Source organism: Chionomys nivalis, chromosome 22 (genome assembly GCF_950005125.1).
Source record: "Chionomys nivalis chromosome 22, mChiNiv1.1, whole genome shotgun sequence".
NCBI lineage: Eukaryota > Metazoa > Chordata > Mammalia > Rodentia > Cricetidae > Chionomys > Chionomys nivalis.
In genome coordinates, this window is record NC_080107.1 from 93,630 (window position 1) to 112,856 (window position 19,227).

Here is a 19,227-nt window from a genome sequence, read left to right on the forward strand (position 1 = left end):
TAATATCAAGAAATTACTGTGAAAAGTTGAAGCAGGCCATGTGTTTCTATGGGAAATTCTTATACCATAATTCTATTATCAATCATGCAATCTTAATTCACAGTTTAGCAGTGGAGTGCTACTCTACACAGGAGAAACCATTTAAGAGCTCAACAATATTACCTACAGAGGCAACGGAAACCTAAATGCTAAGTGTTATGGTATTCAATCTCACTCTGCAAGAAATGTCCGTTTTTCTTCTGGGTGACTACATCTCCCAGAAGGCCGCTGTGCGTAGGTGCCATAATGTTGCACCTAACCTGGGAAGACCACATTTCCCAGAATCACGCAGCATTTGAGAAAAGAGCCGCGCATGTGCAGAGTAGAGCATCTGCCCGCCTGATATAAAAGACCACATTTCCCAGAAGCACCCAGGGTTAGACAAAGAGGACATGCACGTGGAGCCTACTTCATCTGCCCGCCTGATTTAAAAGGCCACACTTCGCAGAATCACCCAGAGTTCCACAAAAAGGCAAAGCTTAAAGATTAAAGGCGTGCTCTACCATCGCCCGGCAAATAATTATTTATTTATTATGTGTACAATATTCTGCCTGTGTGTATGCCTGCAGGCCAGCAGAGGGCACCAGAACCCATTAGGGATGGTTGTGAGCCACCATGTGATTGCTGGGAATTGAACTCAGGACATTTGGAAGAGCAGGCAATGCTCTTACCTATGAGCCATCTCTCCAGCCCATGTATGTCATTTTTTTAAGAGTCGGGTGGAGGCCCCACAAAAAGAAAAAACAACAACAGGTTTTATACTCACAGCTTCATGGCATGAAATCTCACAATCTCTTCACTGGGTTTCTGACTCTGCCAATCATGGATAACAGTAAAATACTGACTTGTAACCACAAACTAAGAGCCCAATACCTTAAATTTTGATTTTTTCCGGTTTCCAGGACCAGCCCATGATGAGTGGTCCTGAAAAGTTTAACTTCTTAATTGATAGACACTAACACACTTGCACCACAGACATAGCAGGTTTTGTATAAAGTTCCTTCCTAGGAGGAGGAATCACTGTGCTTACTCCTTACATAAATTGAAGGTTTATGTGGATAGTCTTTCTCCTGGAGCATCTTGCCAGACTTCCATTCCATGGCAAGGCCCTTCTCTATAATAGTAATAAACTCCTTGAAAATCACTGCTTATGCTAGTAATTGTTTGCCAACTGAAACTAACTTTTCATTTTCATTTATTTCTTTTTACTGTAGACATGAATGAATCATCAGTAATAACCATCCAATAAATCCAATATTTCAATAGGAAGGAGAATGTGGATATGACATAATATCAAAAAATTATTTTGAAAAGTTGAAACAGGATGGATGGTCATGGGCTTCAGTAACTAGAGAACATCAAAGATTTCTCAAACCTTTTATCTCAGGGTGTATATTTAAAACCAGTGATAACAGTCCTCTTAGGCAGGGCCACATTTAACTCAGATCTATTTTGGTTGAACTACTGTAACTATAGCAATTTGGCTTTAGGACAAGATCAGTTTTTTATCAAGATTCTTGATTATACTAGCATGTGGACAAGAAATGGCCACACGGGACATTTATAGAGCATCTAAAATGGATTACCTAATTACTAAGTAGGTAATTACTACATAGCTAATCACTGCTAATCTCAACTACTGTTGAAGTAGGAACCTTCTCTACCACTGTCCTGTCTCTCGCTTTCTGCACTGTGAATCTACCAGCTTCAAGATGAACCTAAGTACTCAGTTCTTGCACAGATCAATCTTCATTTATGATCAACAATAAAAGACAGAGATAATGGAGGTCAATCATTAGCTGGTCTATTTTTCATTCTCAAATAGCAGACAAGGTCCCATCATGAAGGAGTTGCAGGACTACCTACCCAGCACTGGGTAGCAGAGGCAAGATTAGATGTTTAAAGCAATTATCGATTACATAGCATGAGGCAACAACATTATAAGTTCATAGTCTCCCATGCTAGTATGCCAAAGCCTCACCCTCGACCAGGGAATTAAAACTCAACAAAGATCAGAGGCCAAGTGCCACTACCCAGGTCACCAGGCAAACTAACAGAACCTGTCTGGTTCATGGTCCATTGCTTTGTAAGCAGCTAATAACTCAGCCAACATTAACTTCCTGGTGATCCCTTCAGCAGAAAAAGAGTATCCTTTAAAAAACCAGTAAGGTACCGGTGATCCTGATTAGCAAGTAGAGTCCTTCATTACCTAGGGTCAACAACTGGGCTTCAAGATATTACCATTTAACAGACTGGGTGAACAAAGATCAAATATCTCAAAGAGCAAAAGTACTCAAGGTTTGTCCTTCCACAATATGGTGAGATAAGACGCTACTTTGTAGTTTTTAATAAAATCTTTTATTCCCCAAGAGCACTTCCTGTTCTTCATCCAAGGCACAGGGTCCTATGCATATACACACTATTATACACTCAATGTCCAGTGTAGGGAACACTTTAATTCAGACATGGGAGGTAATGCAACCTAATACAGGTCACATTCAAACAATAAATGTTAAAAACAGGCCATGGAGTATGTCTCTCTCCTCTTTCGGGGTGCACACAGGTTTTGTCTCCCCCCCCTTCCCCTCTCTCCTGTAATAAATATTCTCTCTGCATATATATCACATATCAGCATATATAGCACAATATGCTACCGTATCAGGACTGCAGAGTCTACCTCTAACCCAGGAAATGCATACACAGGGAGGCTCAAAGTATAATATAGTTATAATATCAAGAAATTACTGTGAAAAGTTGAAGCAGGCCATGTGTTTCTATGGGAAATTCTTATACCATTAATTCTATTATCAATCATGCAATCTTAATTCACAGTTTAGCAGTGGAGTGCTACTCTACATAGGAGAAACCATTTACGAGCTCCACAAAATTAATTACAGAGTAAACGTAAACATAAATGCTAAAAGTGTTATGGTATTCAACCTCACTCTGCAAGTCATGTCTATTTTTATTCTGGGGGATTACATCTCACAGAAGGACGATGTGCATAGAGGCCATAATGTTGCGACTAACCTGGGAAGACCACATTTCCCAGAATTACAGAGCTTTTGAGAAAAGGGCCGCGCATGTGCAGAGTAGAGCTTCCGCACGCCTGATCTAAAAGACCACATTTCCCAGAAGGACCCAAGAGGCCATGCATGTGGAGAGTAGTGAATCTGCCCATCTGATACAAAGGATCACATTTCCCAGAATCACCCAGTGTTCAACGAGAAGGCTACACATGCGCAGTAGACCTCACTCTGCAAGTCATGTCTATCCCTGTCTCTATCTTTGGCACAACTGGCCATGGGTCTCCCTGTCTGGGACCAGCCACTACTAGGGAACCAGCAGCCATCTCTGCCTGAGAATGGCTGCACTCACAGCACACTGCCTGACACCACATGGCCTGACACCACCACTCAGGACACCACTCTGGGACTGTCAGCCATTTTTTTCCTTGGACTGGCTCCTCCCAGGTACCTCTGCCTGCCACCACATGTCCTGCCACCACATGTCCTGCCACAACCGCTCAGGCCACCACTCTGGAAGCAGCAGCCATTTCTGCCTATGACTAGCTGCTCCCAGGGCACGTTGTCTGCCACCACATGGCCTGCTACCACCATTTTGGGAACTACAGATGCACACTGCCACCAGGGATCTTGCAGGATTTTTTTAAAAATTATAAAAAAAAACGAAGAACTTCTGAAGATACTGAAGAGACCAGTAGTCTCTGAGTTTGGCAAATTTGGTGATAGCTCTCCCCGTATGACAACATAAGCAAGACAACATAAGGCACCATCGTTCGTGTATCTTAGAATATCCTTATTCTTGCCAGGCAGACAATATTTGGGGATTGATGGGATGGAGACTAAAGAGATTTACATTCCTGGTGAGACTGGAAAATAGGGGTTATAGGATACTGTCACTGACAGTTACATGAGGAGCCAAAAAAGTAAATAATAGAAGACCTGGAGGAGGCTGAACCACCATAGAAGAGTGGATACAGAGCACAGAAGGTGCCAACCTACTTAAGTGAACCCTATGCATTGCTCTTTGGCATTTGAGCCTTGGGCTTTAGCAAACAATTCTTTCAAAGACAGCTCCATGTAAGTATCTGATTAACTTAGCCTTACAGTGACTTCAGTTCAAATCTCAGGATCTAACCACAATCTGGATGTCATGTGGTCGCCATCATTCAAAACTCCTAACTAGAGATCTTCTAGGCATCAGGGAAGCACAATATGATTCCATTCAAAGAAGTCAGACTATATGACTGCAAGTTCCTTTTCTTTACTTAATAGGAAGTAAAAACTCAACCTGGGGTCCATCTGACATGCGAGCTTATTGGTTCCAATAGATGTCTATTAATCAAAACATTATTTTGACTCTGGTTAAACGGTCAAGCATCTTTTAAAGTATTTTACTGTCAGTCTCCATCCTGATTATCTTTGTTATTTACCCTCATTTTATGGAGGTTTTGGGCCCCTAAATATAACCGCTGAGAGAAACAAGAGGTGAGTGACAAGCCACTGGGTATGACACCACACTTTCTTTCTTTTTTTTTTTTTGATTTGTCGAGACAGGGTTTATCTGTGGCTTTGGAGCCTGTGCTGGAACTAGCTCTAGCTCTTGTAGACCAGGCTGGTCTCGAACTCACAGAGATTCACCTGCCTCTGCCTCCCAAGTGCTGGGATTAAAGGCGTGCGCCACCACCGCCCTGCGACAACAATCTTTCTAGGCCAACCATAGTGAGGCAAAACCGTGGACCTCTACCTTGAATGACTCAGTTTCTCTAGCCAAAAGAATACCCACTCCAATCCATCCACTGGACCCACACAAGCAACAAACACCATCCTGCACCCAAATTCAAAGATCCTGCAACCTCAGTGGTACTGAAATACAATACTGAGAGGACCAAGAGGTGAGTGTACAGCGACCCAGCCATGGTCCTCACAACCTGATTTGGGTTACCTAGACAGCCAGCAGGAGAGATTCATGCTAAGAGGACCAAGAGGGGAACTATAAAGCACAAGCTGGGAGAGCAACCCAGGAGAACAGAGCAAGAGAGCAGGCTAAAGGAGACCTCAGTGGCTGTCTGAAACAGAGAGCATACAGTTAAGGAAGACTCAGACAGCCACTGGAAGAATTGGACCAACTGAATAGAAAAGATGGAAGAATCTCAGGGGTTAAAGATAGCTATATGAAATAAATGCATCAGCAAAATAAAACATTAAATATAACAAATTCTTAACACAAAATATCCAGGAAATATGGGAAAACATCAAAAGACAAAAACTAAGAATGATAGGGAAAGAAGGAGAAGAACTCCAGGTAAAAAACACTGGAAACACATTCACCAACATCATACAAGAAAACTTTCCAAACTTACAGAAATATAGACCTACAAAGATAGAAGAAGAGAACAGAACACAAGATAGACTGTATCAAAATAAAGTTCTATCGCCATATAATAATTAAAACACAAAGCTGTAGAATATAGACGGAATATTATGAGCTGCAGAGGGAAAAGGTAAAGTAAGATAGAAAGGTAGACCTATCAGAATTACACCAGACTTCTCAATGGAAACCAAGAAAGTCAGAAGTGCTTTGATATTCCATATCAAAACCCCAATTAAACTACCCATAGCCACAGACCCAGCATTACAGAAAGTACTAGAAGGAAACCACAAACAAAGAAAGCTAGCAGAACCCACAAAACTCAAAAAACAGATAACCACGCATCAGCAAAACCCACCTGCAAAGACATTGTATCCAATAAACAAAAAGTATTTCACAGATTAACAGCAACAAGAAAAATAAAAATAAGTAAATAAAGAAACACAATTAATTTTTGGGAACATGATACCTAAAAACAATTATGCTGTGTATAGTAAATTTACAGAAAAAAATTAATAAAATTCAATGACAATTAACAAAAATTTATAACAGATAAGCTGATTACAAAGCTACATTCATAGTAGCAACACTCAGAGTGATCAATAAGATTATAAAAAAATACTACACAGTGACATAATGACTTATGGTAGGAAAGTGGTGGTGTACATCTTTAATCACAGCATTTGTGAGGCAGGCACAGGCAGATCTCTGAGTTCAAAGACAGAGAAACTCAAAACTCAAAAAAAAAATTAAATCAAAGCTATAAAAATCGGAAATATGAACAATATTTAAGATAAATATTTAGAAAAATAGAATACTTAAATTCTAATTTGGGTTAGGAAAAATTCCCAATCAAGCCCAATTTAAAAGATTTTTTTTTGTAAGAGGCTTACAGGGGCAAAAGCAGACCTGGCTTTTTTTAGTAAGTGCCCAGTGTACAGATACAAACAGAAATCTGCCTCAGCCAACCCCGATCCCACTAGATTGACCACAACCTGACTCAAATACCCAACATGAGCTCACGACTTCAAATGAAAATAAGAAGACAAAAATAAGTACGAATGGGACCCCCAAACCCTATAGCATAGACAAGAAAAGGACTCACCAAGATGTAGCCACTGTACCCACGAAGCCAATTTTAAGCATGGTGTAGAGAGCTCAAAATGCAGACTAGGGGCCTTTCAACACGAGGCCTGCCACGTGGAAATTACCTGCCCTAGCAAGGAGGAAACCTCCAAATGTTAGGAACATTTTCTGAACGAGCTCTCTGACGAAGCAAAAATTCACAATCAAGAGAAATAAAAAAAATCAAAATTAAGAAGTATCCAGGTTTAATAGGAGATCTATGCTCTCGGGTGGCCTCAAGGAGAAAACCTGGAAGCCATGTGGACAGCAAACCCAGGGAAGAGGAAAGGGAAACCACGTGCTTCTCTTTTGGGACATCAATTAAGTACCAAGGGAGGGGTCAGTACCTGGCATGCTGGGATTTGAAGTCGAGACCAAGCATGGTGGCTGGGACAGAAGCAAAGGACTAGGGAACAAATGTAGCTCGAGCGGAAGAGGTAGGGAGTGTAGGCTTGAGGGGGTAGGGGAGGGGCCAGTGCCTCAGGAAGCATGGTGCTGACACTGGCTAAGGTGGGGGTGGACCGAGAGAACAGAGACCAAAAAACTATGGACAGAAAACCGTGTATATGTAAGTTTTGCTCATTTGTATCAGACAGGCTCAATTTAATAGATTTTTTTAAGAGGCTTACAGAGGCAAAAACAGACCTGGCCTTGAACAATATGTGCCCATTTAGAGAATTTGAACAACCACGTGGCCTAAGTCCATTTCAAAGCATCCTCACTCTGCAAGTCATGTCTGTTTTTCTTCTGGGGCACTACATCTCACAGAAGGCCACTGTGCATAGAGGCCATATGTTGCGCCTAACCTGGAAAGACCACATTTCCCAGAATCACACAGCGTTTGAGAAAAGGGCCGCGCATGTGCAGAGTAGAGCTTCTGCCTGCCTGATCTAAAAGACCACATTTCCCAGAAGCACCCAGAGTTAGACAAAGAGGAGATGCATGTGGAGAGTACTGCATCGGCCCGCCTGATTTAAAAGACCACATTTCCCAGAATAACCCAGAGTTATTTTTTTAAGAGGCTTACAGGGGCAAAAACAGACCTGGGCTTAAACTGTACGTGCCCATTTAGAAAATATGAACAACCACGTGACCTAAGTCCATTTCAGAGATTTGACAAAAGTGGCTCTTAGGTAAAAAAGTGATATCAGAGATTGAATGACCAGCGTCCCAATACAAACAGATGTCCACCTCAGCTAAAACAGATCCCTCAGGATTGGCCGCAACCTAACTGGAATTCCCAGTGTGAGCACATGATTTCAAAAGGAAATCCGAAAACAACATAAATAAGTACAAATGGATACCCACAAACAGTATAGCATAACAAGAAAAGGAACTCACCAAGACGCTGCCGCTGTAGCACAGAAGCAATTATTAAGATTGGCATGGAGAGCTGGACCTGAAGACTAGGGGCCTTTCAACACGAGGGCTTCCACGTGGAAAGGACCTGTCCTAGCTAGGTAGGAAACTCCAAATGTTAGAAATATTTCCAAAGTGAGCTCTCTGACTATGCAAAAATTGCCAATCAAGCAAAATCAAAACCATGCCAATTTAGAAATATCCTGGCTTAAAGGGAGATTTGTGCTATCAGGTGGCCCCAAGAAGGAAACAGGAAGCTCCAGGAAAGCAACAAGCAGGAGGAAAAGAGGAAGACCACGTGTTTCTCTTTGGGGAGGGGATGACTTAAGTACCCTGTGTAGGGGTGCCAGCACCACCCCCAGGGAGGGGTCAGAAACTGGCATGATGGGATTTGAAGTCCACACCAGGCCTGGTGGCTGGGATAGATGCTAAGGATTGGGGCCTAAGCTCACAACCTAACTCTTTGTGTGATTTAATGTCTCCTAAGAACTGGTACATCCTTATACCATCAATTCTATTATCAATTATACTCTTCTACATCACAGTTTAGCAGTGGAGTGCTATTCTACACAGGAAACCTTTTACAAGACCCACAAAATTAACTACAGACGAATCGTAAACATGAATGTTAAAAATGCAGAAGTTCAGAAAACCAAGGAGAGACCACAAATCTCCGAGTTTGGCTCTGTGTATGTCATTTTTTTAGAGTCGGGTGGAGGCCCCACTAAAAGAAAAAACAACAACAGGTTTTATACTCACAGCTTCATGGCATGAACTCTCACAATCTCTTCACTGGGTTTCTGACTCTGCCAATCATGGATGCCAGTAAGAATGAATGCTGAGTTGTAACCACAAACTCAGAACATAGTACCTTAAATTTTGATTTTTTTCTGGTTTCCAGGACCAGCAGATGATGAGTGGTCCTGAAAAGTTTAACTTCTTAATTGAAAGACAATAACTTGGACCACAGGCATAGAAGGTTTTGTATAGAAGTTGCTTCCTAGGACTAGGAATCATCTTGCTTACTAATTACATAAATGGAAGGTTTAAGTGGATGGAGTCTTACTCCTAGAGCATCTTGCTAGGCTTCCATTCCATGGCAAGGGCCTTCTCTATAACAGTAATAAACTCCTTGAAAATCCCTGCTTATCCTAGTAATTGGTTGCCACCTGTAACTACCTTTCATTTTCATTTATTTCAGGACTTGTTTTCTGCTTACTGTAGACATGAATGAATCATCACTAATAAACATAAAACAGTTCCAATATTTAAAGAGGAAAGAGAAAATGGATGTTATAATCTAAAAAAATTATTTTGAAAAGTTGAAACAGGATGGATGGTCATGTGCTTCAGTAAAGAGGGATTTATATTATAGAATATCAAAGATTTCTTAAAACATTTTGTCTAAAAGTGTATATTTAAAACCAGTGATAACAGTCCTGTTAGGCAGGGCCACATTTTACTCAGATAGATTTTGGTTGAACTACTGTAACTATAGCAATTTGGCTTTAAGACAAGATCAGTTTTTTACCCAGATTCTGGATTATACTGGCATGTGGACAAGAAATGACCACCTGGGACATTTATGGAGCATCTAAAATTGATTACCTAATTACTAAGTAGATAATTATTACATAGCTAATCACTGCCAATCTCAACTACTGCTGAAGTAGGAACCTTCTCCACCAATGTCCTGTCTCTCCCTTTCTGCACTGTGAATCTACTACCAGCTTCAAGCTGAACCTAAGTACTCAGTTCTTGCACAGATCAATCTTCATTTATGATAAACAATAAAAGACTGAGATACTGGAGGTCAATCATTAGCTGATCTATTTTTCCTTCTCAAAAAACCAACAAGGTCCCGTCATGAAGGAGTTGCAGGACTACCTAACCAGCACTGGACAGCAGTGTTTAAAGCAATTTTCAATTACATAGCATGAGGAAACAACATTATAAGTTCATGGTCTCCCATGCTAGTATGGCAAAGCCTCACCCTCGCCCAGGGAATTCAAACTCAACAAAGATCAGAGGACAAGGGCTACTAACAAGGTCACCACACAAACTAACAGAACATCTCTGGCTCATGGTCCATTGGTTTATAAGCAGCTAATAACCCAGCCAACCTGAACTTCCTGGTGATCCCTACAGCAGAAAAAGGGAATCCTTTAAAAAAAAGCCAATAAGGTACCGGTGATACTGATTAGCAAGTCAAGTCCTTCATTACCTAGGGTCACCCATCTGGGCTTCAAGACATTACCAGTTAACCTACTGGGTGAACAGAGATCAAATATCTCAGAGAGCAAAAGTCCTCCAGGTTTGTCCTTCCACACTATGGTGAGATAAGACCCTAATTTGTAGTTTAATAAAATATTCTATTCTACAGACAGCCACTGGAAGAATTGGACCAACAGAATAGAAAAGATGGACGAGAGAATATCAGGGGTTGAAGATATATGAAATAAATTCATCAGCCAATGAAAACATTATATCTAACAAATTCTTAACACAAAACATCCAGGAAATCTGGGAAAACATAAAAAAAAAACTAAGAATGATAGGGAGAGAAGGAAAATCTAGATAAATGAACAGAAATTATACAGAGGGAGGTATAAAACACCATAATAAAAGAGATGGAAGAGAGAATATCAGGAGTTGAAAACAGATAGATAAAATAAATTCATCAGTCAAAGAAAACATTAAATGTAACTAATTCTTAACACAAAACATCCGTGAAATCAGCAAAAACATAAAAATACAAAACCTAAGAATAATAGGAATGGAAGAAGAACAACTCCAGCTCAAAGACAAAGAAACTATATTCAACAAAATCATACAAGAAAACTTTCCCAATTTAAAGAAAAATATTCATACAAAAGGAGAAGCTTAAAATAGACAAGATCAAAAAAGTACTCTCACAATAACTCTAAATATGAATGAACTGAATCCACCTATAAAGAGACACAGGCTAAGAGAATGGATAGGAAAACAAGATCCAGACTTCTGTTGTATACAAGAAACACACCTCAACCTCAAAGACAGACATTACTTCAGAGTAAAGGGTTGGGAAAAGGTTTTCCAATCAAATGGACCTAACAGACAAGCAGGTGTATCTATCATATTATCTAACATTAAATTTCAAACTAAAATTAGCAGGAGGACACTTTAGACTCATAGAAAGATGAATCTATCAAAATAAAATCTCAATCCTTAACATCTATGCATCTAATACAAGAGCACTCACATAGGTAAAAGAAACATTACTAAAGCTTAAAACACACAACAAAATCCACACACTAAGAGTAGGAGACTTCTACACTCCACTGTCCACAATGGACAGGTCAACCAGACAGAAACTTAAGAGAAATAAGGAAACTAACAGATGCCATGAATGAAATGGACTTAACAGAAACGTACAGAACACTACACATAAACTAAAAGGAATGTACCTTCTTCTCAACACCTCATGGAACATCCTCGACAATCAAGCACATACTGAACAAAGCAAACATCCACAGATACAAAAAAATTGGAGTAACCCTATGTATCTTAGTGGATCGCCAAAGTTTAAAGTTAGAACATAAGACAACAATACTATAAGAAATGCTAAAAAATCATGGAAATTGAACAGTAACCTACTGTACCACCCATGGGTCAAGATAGAAATGAATTAAAGACTTCCTAAAATTAACAATGTACCCAAACCTATGGGACAATATGAAAGGAGTACTAAGAGGAAAGCTCGTAGCACATACAGAAAGCTCACGAAAGTGACTTAACACCACATATGAAAGCACTAGAACAAAAAAGCAAACATGACCAGAAGGAGCAGAAGACAGAAAACAATCAAATTGAGGACTGAAATAAATTACATAGAAACAATTTACAAAATACAAAGAATCAATGAGACAAAGAGCAGGTTCATTGAGAAAAATCAACAAGATAGACGAACCCTTATCCGAACTAATAAAAAAGCAATGAAAGAAAATCAAAAATAACACAATCGAATAAAAAGGGGAACATAACAACATACACTAAGGAAATCCAGATAATCCTTACATAATACTACAAAAAATTGTACTCCACAAAATTAGAAAACATAAAAGAAATGGACAATTTTCTGGATGGATAAGTACCATATAACAAAATTAAATCAAGAACAGGTAAGCAATTTAAATAGATGTTTAAACTGTAAGGAAATAGAAGCTATCATGAAAAGCCTCACAAACAAAAATATCCCAGGGAAAAATGGTTTTAATGCAGCATTCTATACCAACTTCCTATTATCCTCAAAGTGTTCACCATAATAGAACCAGAAGGAACATTGCCAAACTCTTTTTATGAGACTACAGTTAACATGATACCAAAACCACAAAGACTCAAACAAGAAAGAGAATTACAAACTAATCACACTTATGAACAAAGATGCAAAAATACTCAACAAAATGCATAACACAGAATCCAAGAACACATCAAAAAATACACCATGATCAAGTCAGCTTCATCCCAGAGATGCAGGGATGGTACAACATAAAAAAAATCTATGTAATCCATCATATAAATAAACTGAAAGAAAAAATACCTATAACCAACTCATTAGATACGCATTTGACAAAACATAATACCTATTCATGACAAACATCTTGGAGACAACAGGGATACAAGGAATATATCTAAACATAATTAAAGCAATATACATCAAACTGACAGCCAGCATCTAATTAAATGTGGAGAAAAAGTGATTCCCCTAAAATCAGGAAGAAGATGAGGCTGTCCACTACACCTCCATATCTATTATACATTGTTCTTGAAGTTCTACCTAGAGCAATATAAAAACAAAAAAAGGAATCAAGGGGATTCAAATTGGAAATTTGTTATTTGCAGACAATATGATAGTATTTATAAGTGACCTTAAAAACACTACAGGGGAACTTCTACAGGTGATAAATACCTACGATAATGTGGCAGGATAGATACAAGATAAAATCAAAAAAAAAAAAAAAACAGTAGGCCTCCTATATACAAATGATAAAGGAGCTGAGAAAGAAATCAGAGAAACATTACCTTTCAAAATAGCCACAAATTAAATAAAATATCTTGGGGTACCACTAACCAAATAATTTAAGGACCTTTATGAAATGAAATTTAATTTTTTGTAGAAAGAAATTGAAGAAAACACCAGGAAATGGAAAGATCTCCCATGTACTTGGATAGATAGGATTACAATAATAAAAATGTCAATCTTACCAAAAGCATTCTATAGATTAGAAGCAATTCACATCAAAATAACAACAAGATTCATCATGGACATTTAGAGAACAATAATCAACTTAATGCAGAAAAACTAAAAACCCAGGATACCAAAAAAAATCCGGTATGAGAATGGAACTTCCAGAGGCATCACAATCCATCAACATCAATTACAAAGCTACACTAATGAAAACAGCTTGGTATTGGCATAAAAACAGAGACGTTGAACATTGAAATAAAATCAAAGACCCAGATACTAAATCACAAACCTATGAACACCTGATTTTTGTCAAAGACGCTAAAATTACACAATGGGGATAAAAGCATCTTCAAAAAATAGTGTTGGCATAACTGGATGGCAACAGGTGGAAGAATAAAAATAGATCCATATCTATCCCCATGCACAGAACTTAAGTCCAAAAGGATTAGAGACCTCAATATAAATCTGACTACTGTAAACCTGATAAAAGAGATAGTGGGAAGTAGCCTTCAATGCATGGGGACAAGAGACCACTTTTTAAATATAACACCAGTAGCATAGACACTGAGAGCAACAATAAATAATAGAACGCCCTAAAAATTAGAACTTACATATAAGACTAGATACAGTAGAGAAGGCTTTGGACCTTCCACAAAGCAATGTGCCTTACCTTCTCTAAGGAATGGATGGGTGGCTGCTTCTTTGATCCCAGCTGCTGAGACCTGAAATAATCACAAAGAAACCATATTATTTGTAATGATGTTTTGTAACATGAAGGGCCAGCATTAAAACAATTCAAAGAGAGCATAATAACATACAGTATCAATATTCTCTGTATATAATCCATCTCTATGTGACTTTACTTAACCTCTTTTTTTTTATATTTACTTTTTCTTTTTGAGACAGGTTCTATTCATCTTTGAACTGGAAGAAATCTGTTGACCAGGCTGTCCTTGAACTCACAGAGACCTGTCCATCCCTGCCTCCCACACATTGGAATTAAACGTGTGTCCTGAAGTATCAGAGGTCAATCTACCTCTGGCTCCCAAGTATTGGGATTAAAGGTGTGTACCAACACACCCAAATACTCTGTATTTCCACTTTAAGAACTTTAACCTTTACTCTGCATATGTTTTAAATATACTTTAAACCATTTAGAAGTTTTCTTCATATTTGAATCTCTCTTTATTGTATATCTTTTTCTAACCACATGAGTCTTTATGGAGATTAAAGCCATGGCTTTGACAGATGGATCGAGCCCATTCCTTAGCTTTATGTGATTCCAGCCTTGAGGCTGAGGTACAGGCCAAAGCCCTGTTCATTGCCTCAACTCTACAGTGTTTCAAGGTAACAGCCAGAAAGCAAACTGCAGTATTCTGCTCACAGACCATACTCAAGTGCTTTCATATTCAGACTGCCTGCCTGAAAGAATAAGAGTTTGCCATGGCAGAAACTCAAAGAAAGCAGCCATTTTAAAACTGCTTAACTTTTTTGCTGCTAACACGGAAACCAGAAAAGCATGCGTTCAGCTTTTCATCAACACTGTTTAAGTGTTTCCTGGCAGGACCTCTTAAAGAGCTGCAGAATTTCGCAGCTAAAGCAGAGTCAGGAAGCCTCTCTTAGATGAGAGCACTTGCTTGCCTATAAGACACAGAGCCAAGAAATTGCTGCTACCAAGAAAAGATGCTTACCTGTATTTTTTGCAAAGGTTTGTAAGGCTTTCTGTGGATGCAGTTATACACATGAGGGCCATTATGTAACATGAGGGGGACATGCACATTGGAATTTCTGCCCTGCCAAATTAACCAGAACTGGCCAGCCCTTTTATCTGAGAGTGTATATGTAAAACAAGTAAAATAACAGTCATGTTAGGCAGGGGAGGGAAGAGGGGGAATGGCGGAGTGGGTAGGGAATGGGAGGAGAGGAGAAAGTGTAAATTTCTGAATGAAAAAAATTAATTAATTAAAAGAACAAAATACAAGATAAAAGACTTTTAAAGAATCAATATATACCTAAAGCAACTCTGTTGAAAATTGTTTCACAAGCTTTTGGTGGGGGGGGGGTTGAGAGAGGGTTTCTCTGTAGCTTTGGAGCCTGCCATGGAACTAGCTCTTGTAGACCAGGTTGGCCTGCCTTTGTGTTCTGAGTGATAGGATTAAAGGCATGCACCACCACTGCCTGTGTACAGGCACTTTTGAAAACAAGTTTATTGCTATTTTTTACAAATCTTTGCACATGAGAATGAATGTTCTCTGCACGTATACAGGATATGGAATAATAGATATTTGTGAGCCTCTAAACTTGAATGTTGGTATTGGAATTCAGAATATATGAGGAACCACCTACAAAGACATTTTAGCCAATAAACCAAAATCTTTCATAGATTAACAGCAACAAGAAAAACAAAACCTCAGTAAATGAAGAAGCAAATAACCAATTCTTGGGAACATTATGCTGTGTATAGTAAATTGGAAGCATATAATGAATATATTTCAATGACGATTTCAAAAAATTTATAACAGAAAAGTTGATTACAAAGCTACAGTCATAGTGGAAACACTCAGAGTGATCAATGAAGTTATTAAAAAATAATTATGAAAAATAATTTAATATCTGCTTCCTGTCACAAGGATTATATCACAAGATACAGATTCTGCACTATCTACCTGCCCAATAACATGAACACCTGAGAAACTTTGGTAGTTCCTTTTGTCAACTAGAACTAAAGATCACTGAATCATATCATTGTGGCTGGTGAGAGCAGAAAGTTAGAAGCATTCTAATCATGTATTGCAAAAAGACAATCAACACCACTATAGTTCTACCACCTTTTAAAATATTTGAGACATTTATAAGAAAAACTTGAAAGTGGAATGCAATATTCAAAAATTTTAGAAAACATATCATTGGTTTTCCAATCTATCTTCCCACTGCACACCAAAAGCATGACCCTGTGTGTAGACTCTAAAATGATATTACAAGCATAATATTCTACCATACGAGAGCTGCAGAGTCTCCCTCTTCCCAGAAAATCCATACTCACAGAGGCTCAGAGGACAAGGACCACTGGCCAGGTCACTACGCAGAACAACAGAAACATAGCCTGGCTCATGTTCCATCCAAATGTCAGCAGATATGCCAGCTCAACAGACCTTATATGAACACCCTACACTCACCATGGCATAGATTGTGGTCTTCCATACAAGTCATTACAAGAAAAGCAGCGAAGAATCATGAAAAGAACCACCTGTAAGCTAGCACACATTATTATTCCTGCTTACTAAGCCTTCGCAGAGTCCATCACTGGCTAATACCACCCTGCTGGGCCTCAGAATATTATCAGCTCCAATAATGGATGATCAGAGAGCAAATTACTAACATATAACAGAACTTTATGTTCTGCCCTTACAGACCAGGAGGCAGGGCCTTTGTCCAGAAAGTTTGTATTTTAGTACGGGTTTCATCAACGTTCTGAGAGCATATCCTGTTCCTCATCCAAACCACAGGGATGTCCTTTGTGTGGACATGCCATTAAACACTCAATGTGCAGTGTAGCCAACCCATCATATAATACCTGAGAAAACCTGCAGCCAAACACAGGTCACATTCACAACTATTGATAAAGTAAAGAAGGCCATAAATTAGAAGGCACTGGAGAGTCATAGTAGGGCTTGGGGACAGAAAAGAAAATGTGGATATGATATAGTTATAATCTCAAGAAATTATTTTGAAAAGTTGAAACAGGATTTATGGCCATGGGCTCCATAATCTAGGGATTTGTAATAAAGCACATCAAAGATATCTAAATCTTTTAACTCAGGGTATATATCTAAAACCAGTAACAGTCCTGTTAGGCAGGGACACAACATTTAACTATGATCTATTTTGTTTGAACTATTGTAACTATAGCAATTGGGTTTCATAATAAGGTCAGTCAAGATTCTTCATTGCCTATTCTGTGGACACCAAGAAATGACCATCAGGACATTTATGGAGCATCTAAAATTAATTACCTAATTCCTAATTAGGCAATCAGTACATAGTTAAACATTGCTAATCTCAGTTACTGTTGAAATAGGAAAGTTCTCCTGTCTCTCCTTTTCTGTACTGTGAATCTACCAGCTTCAAACTTTGTCTATGCACTCAATTCATTCACAGATGCGTCTTTATCTACAATCACACAGGAAAAGTCAGAGAGACAAGAGGTCACTCATTAGCTGGTTTATTTTGGCTCTCATAGACCAGTCAAAGCCTAATCCTGAAATATAGCCAGCATTGTTTAAAGAAATTCGCAATTACAAAGCATCAGGAAACAATATTACAAGCTCATAGTCTTCCATGCCAGGATGGCAGAGCCTCAACCACACTCAAAAAAGCTCAGAGTTCAAGAGCCACTACCCAGGTCACCACAAAGAACAACAGAACATGTCTGACTCCTGATTCATCCCTATCCAAGCAGTTCTGACAGCTCAGCCAAACTGCTCTTCCTGGTCTGAGGACAGTAGCTCATAGATTCAACATAGCATGGCTTGTGGTCCTCCAAACAGATCCTTAGAGCAAAACAAGAGAATCAGGAAACAACCTGTTTAATTATGTTTTTATATAGATTCTTGAATGCAAAGTTTGTGGTGTGTCACTACTCATTGCTAATGTCAACTACCGTCCCAGCAGGAAAACTTTCATACTCTTTCCTGCCCATCCATTTTTCCATTGTGACTATGTTTGCTTTACAGTTGCTCAGTGAACTAAATTCTTACATCAGTCCTACTACACTTGTAAATTCACAATAAAATCTAGAGAAGTTGGAGTGTACTCATTCATTGATCTATTTCTCCTTTACACAGACCAGTCAAGGTCCATCCTGGTTGGAGTTGCAGGACTATCTTTCCAGCACTGGGTTGCAGAGGCAGGATTAGGTGTTCAAAGCAATTCCCAATTAGATATTGTGAGGTAAGCCTGAGTCACAGGAGACACTGATATAAACCAGTTGTTGTCGATCTTCCTAATGTTGTGACCATTTAAAAGAGTTCCTCCTGATGTGTTGAAACTCAACTAAAAATTTATTTTCATTGCTACTTCATAACTATATTTTTGCTACTGTTATGAATTATAATATAAAATATCCGTGCTTTCTGATGGTCTTAGGCCAGTCCTGTGATAGGATCATTTGATCACCCATAAGAAGCTGTGACCACAAATGTTAAGAAACCCTGCTATAAACTGATATAAATAAACAAACATAACTTAAGAAAAAATGGAATGAAATTCTTAAACTAGAAAACATCGAAAAATATACCAGTAATGCATCTAAATTAAATAAATGCTAAAAATGACACCAATAAATGATGCTTTAAAATGATAAAAAAATTATAATAGAACACTTATCTATCCTAAATTTGAAATGGAGTAGTCCCTTCCCTGAGAGAAAGAACGACATTAATAAGAGACTGTATGACTTTGTTCCACTAAACAGCACTGAATCATGTCATTGTGGCTGGTGATAGCAAAAAGTTAGAAGCATTATAATTATGTATTGCTAAAAAGACAATAAACATCACCATAATACTACCAGCTTTGAAACATTTATAAGACAAACTTGAAAGTGAATGCAATATTCAAAAATTCTAGAAACCACACCATCAATTTTCAAATCTCTCTTGTCACTGCACACCAAGAGCATGACTCTGTTTGTACACTGGACTGTGGTATTACAAGCATAATATCCAGGCTTGCAGAGTCTCCCCTTCCACTCCCCACGGCCATCCAGGACACTGTGGGCATGGGCTCTGGTGTGTCCCCCCCAACCCCGCAGCACCATCAGCACATACCTGAAGCCTCTCTGGGCACGGCCCAGGCCCCCGGTGGAGTCCTGGTCGCTGTCTGGGCAGAATCTGTGGACACTGGGGCGCGCTGTGGCCCTCTGTGCCCTATGTGGCCCTCTGGGAATCTTCCTGCAGCCTCCAGCGAGGCATCCCGGGGTCCGGGGGCGTCCTGAGTCCAGTCAGGGGCCTGCGGAGGGCACGGGGGAGACATGGGGTCAGCTTCTGGGACGGGCAGAGGGGCCTGGCGGGCTCTGGTCTCTG

General features: G+C 39.2%; 1 long non-coding RNA gene across 1 annotated transcript in view; it reads right to left on the reverse strand.

Annotated features, from left to right (window-relative positions):
• The window catches only part of LOC130864652 (uncharacterized), a 75,051-nt gene extending 55,901 nt beyond the window's left edge, over positions 1-19,150 (reverse strand). The window contains exons 1-2 of the long non-coding RNA XR_009055993.1: positions 18,973-19,150; positions 13,815-13,866 (exon numbers count right to left, since the gene is read on the reverse strand). This is a non-coding gene — a long non-coding RNA (uncharacterized LOC130864652). The remainder of the gene's footprint in view (positions 1-13,814; positions 13,867-18,972) is intronic.
• Between the last annotated feature and the right edge of the window lie 77 nt (positions 19,151-19,227).